Consider the following 4,295-nt stretch of genomic DNA (forward strand, 5'->3'; position numbering starts at 1 on the left):
ATTTCTGTCCTTTATTGAGCCCATCTTTGCATGAAATGTTCCCTTGGTATCTCTAATTTTCTTGAAGAGATCTCTACTCTTTCCCATTCTATTGTTTTTCTCAATTTCTTTGCACTGATCACTGAGGAAGGCTTTCTTATATCTCCTTGTTATTCTTTGGAACTCTGCATTGATGGGTATATCTTTCCTTTTTTCCTTTACTTTTCACTTCTCTTCTTTTCACAGCTATTTGTAAGGCCTCCCCAGACAGCCATTTTGCTTTTTTGCATTTCTTTTTCTTGGGGTCTTCATACCGTCTTCCATAGTAGCTGTATCAATTTGCATTCCCACCAACAGTGCAGGAGGTTTCCCTTTCTCCACACCCTCGCCGGCATTTAGTTTTATAGACTTTTTGATGATGGTCATTCTGACTGGTAGGAGGTGATGTCTCGTCTTAGTTCTGATTTTCATTTCTCTAATAATGAGCAATGTTGAGCATCTCTTCGTTTGTTTGTTAGCCATCCATATGTCTGCTTTGGAGAAATGTCTATTTAGGTCTTTTCCCCACCTTTTGATTGGGTTGTTTGTTTTTCTAGTATTGACTTGTATGAGCTGCTTGTACATTTTGGAAATTAATCCTTTGTCATTTGTTTCATTTGCTGTTATTTTCTCCCATTCTAAGGGTTATCGTCACCTTGTTTATAGTTTCCTTTCCTTTGTAAAATCTTTTAAGTTTAATTAGGTCCCAAGTTTATTTTTGTTTTTATTTCCATTACTCTATGAGGTGGGTTGTAGAGGATCTTGCTGTGATCTATGTCATAGAGTTAAAACCCTAAGTTTTGAAACAGACAAATTCAGGTCCAAGTCTGGGGTCTGAGGCCATAGTCCATCATGTTTCCACACCCACCAAACAGGAGACGTGGTTTCAGTCCCTGGGTTGGGAAGATCCCCTGCAGGAGGAAATGGCAACCCACTCCAGTACTCTTGCCTGGAGAATCCCACGGATCGAGGAGCCTGGTGGGCTACCGTCCATGGGGTGCAGAGTCTGACGTGACTCAGACACTAAACAACAAAGCAGGGACTTTGGAAGGATTAAATGTGATAGGTTGATAGATCATTTGGCTCACAGTGAAGGCTCAAGGGATGGCTATCTTGTGTTTAACTCAGTTTTCCCACTGTGATACACATAAGCGTCCCCAGTGGCTCAGCAGTAAAGAACCCGCCTGCCAATTCAGGAGACGCAGGTTCGATCCCTGGGTCAGGAAGATCCCCTGGAGAAGGGAATGGCTACCCACTCTAGTATTCTTCCCTTGGAAATCCCATGGACAGAGGAGCCTGGCAAGCATGGAATTGCAAAGCAGTCAGACACGACTTAGAGAGTGAACAACAGCAACCGGGTAGGAATGCAGACTCCCCTGGCAGCAGCAGGGAGGGCCCGGCCGGCGCGCACGGCCCTCCGGCCTGGCCTTCCGGTGGGAGCGCCACGCGCGTCTGTTAAGAAGAGCACGTATATACGCACGCTGTATACGCACGCTGTGTGCGCGCACAGACAGCCGACCCATGAGTTTCTTATGCCGACGCTAATCCTCAAACGACAGTCTGTTTCTAGGGCTCCAGATTGTGTTCAACATTGATGGATAATCATCGCCTTTCAGAGCTGGGTGCTCAGTGTCGAGCTGCTAAAATCTCACAGACGTGTTTCATCCGAGGCTCGTTCGTCATGTCCAGGACTGAGTTTCCTGTGTAGTCGGCACGGCGCCGCTGGGCGGGGTCCTCTCTCCCAGCGCTGGCTCCAAGATTGATTCCCGTCCCCAGTGCTCGCTGCGGCAGCCACAGGCCTGCGTCTCTTCTCTTAATACTTGGTGGCGGGCATGACGACAGCCGCAGAGTAAGTGGCAATGATTATTCCAGGTCACGTGTGGACTCTGTCAGTCGCGGCATCAAAATAGGAAGGGCTGTGATCTGGGACGAAATAGGCTCATTGGTTAAAATGAAATAATATGGTAATAAGTTCTGTGTTAATTTTTAGAATCATAAACATATCTAGTATGGAGTGAGACCAAGTGAAAACAAGCTAAAACTTTATCCCAGGTGTGGCACTTGGCTTTACAAATTGTTAAATAAAGGGCCTGCATGTTTCGTTTTTACCTGATACTGGTTCCAGAAACTGCGAAAGGATCATAATGGAGGGGAAGGCATTCCTTGGCTAGAACTGTATGTTATTTGTCAGGTATTAATGAAGTGCTTACTTTAACGCTGGGCTTGGTATGCTGATATCACAAGGAGGAGATGAATAATAATACCACTAGAGATGTTACTTCCACTGGTGTTAGAAAAAGAATGACAGATAATAATGAGTGTTTAATACGTGCTTGTCTGTGCACATGTGCTCACTTGTGTCCGACTCTTGGTGACCCCATGGACTGTAGCCCACCTGGCTCCTCTGTCCATGGAACTTTCCAGGCAAGAATACTGGAGTAGGTTGCTGTTTCCTCCTCCAGGGGAACTTCCCCATCCAGGGACTGAGCCTAAGTCTCCTGTATTGGCAAGTGGTTTTTTTAACACTGAGCCCCCTTGTACGCTACTCTGTCTAAATATGCTTTATCTCAGGTGGCAAGGGTCCCTGCTCACTAGATGGAAATCTTCATGTCAGTAGATCATTCTCCCCGGTGTGTCCTCTGTGACGGCGCACTTGCTGTCATGGTGCCTGTTGCAATCGTATTTATTAATAGTGTGCAGTGTAGAAGTCTTGTGAGAGGAGAATGGAGCATTGTGGGCATCCGGTAAGCTCAGCCTCCAAGCTGAAGAGTTACCTTAAATACCAGCCTGTGCGCTGACTGAAGCAGACCTGAGCTGTGCGGCGGTCTACATACACTTGGGGATGCCCTTCCTCTTTGCTGTTTATGGCGTTTGTTTCTTAAAAGCACCATCTAAATTTATACGGATTTAAGACAAACATGGCAACGCATTTGCAACAGAGGGCTCCCTAGGTGGTGTTAGTGGTAAAGAATCTGCCTGCAAGTGCAGGAAATGCGAGAGGTGCGGGTTTGATCCCTGGATCAGAAGATCTCCTTGCCTGGGAAACCCCATGGACAGCCCATGGACAGAGGAGCCTGGGTCTCAAAGAGTCCACAGGGTCTCAAGGAGCCAAAGACGACTGAGCACAGCGCAGCAGTGACGATTCAGGGCCTGAGGACTGGGGATCAGTGTTTTATCCTGTCTTGTTTTGTCTTCATTATCATCCACTCCAGGAAACTTTTTAGACATTTTCTCCCAATTGCCTTCCTGCACCCTGTAAAATTTTAATAGCACAAAATACATGGAATATACTTTTTTGTTCTGTATGTAGATGTCTGATTTACACAGAACAGGAGTGAGATTGTTTTCATTTCCCCAAGGAACTCCCTTTCGCCCCTTTGAGGGTGATGTAGCTCCACTGAGAATGCACATCCTGGACCCTGGGCTGCCCGGAGCTTGGTACAAAGACAGACTCGCCCTCAGCCCCGAAGGCCTAGAACCCAGAGGGGATGGGAGGCGCTAAACTGATGGAGAGAGAGCTCTGATTACTCCGGCAAAGGCCTGGGGAGGGGAAGTGTGCTCCGGAGAGTGCTCTCCAGGGAGACCTGGCCTGGGGCTGCAGGGAAGACCTCCGGGAGAAAGAAGGGTTTGAACCGAGACAGAAGGACGACCGAACGGGGTGGAAGCCCAGGGCAGAGGGCAGGGCCGGGTGTGCAAGTGGAGACACCCTGAGCAGCGTCCTCGGGTGGGGAGGAGCTGCTGTGCTGAGGAGCAGAGGAGACTGGTTTCCTCACCGGAGTCCGCGAATCCGTGGGCCTGGGGACTCCCAGGGACTGCCGTGCAACGTGGACAATCCTAGATCTTCAGACCCGTGGGGAGCCTCTGAGACTTTTTTTTAAGTTAGCTTAATTTATTTGTGTTAGTTTAATTAAATTAAATTGACTAGTTAAGTTAAATTATTTAAGTTAAATTTGTTTGTTTAATTCATTGAAGGACTGATGCTGAAGCTGAAACTCCAATACTTTGACCACCTGATGCGAAGAGCTGACTCATTGGAAAAGACCCTGATGCTGGGAAAGATTGAAAGCAAGAGGAGAAGGGGAGGACAGAGGATGAGATGGTTGGATGGCATTACTGACTGGATGGACATGAGTTTGAGTAAACCCCGGGAGTTGGTGATGGACAGGGAGGCCTGGCGTGCTGCAGTCCATGGGGTCCCAGAGTCAGACACGACCGAGCGACTGAACTGAACTGAATTTATTTTTATTATCTTTTTATAGTTTTATGTATTCATTTAT

The sequence above is a fragment of the Bison bison genome, unplaced genomic scaffold (genome assembly GCF_000754665.1).
Source record: "Bison bison bison isolate TAMUID 2011002044 unplaced genomic scaffold, Bison_UMD1.0 scf7180017864143, whole genome shotgun sequence".
In the NCBI taxonomy this organism is placed as follows: Eukaryota; Metazoa; Chordata; class Mammalia; order Artiodactyla; family Bovidae; genus Bison; species Bison bison.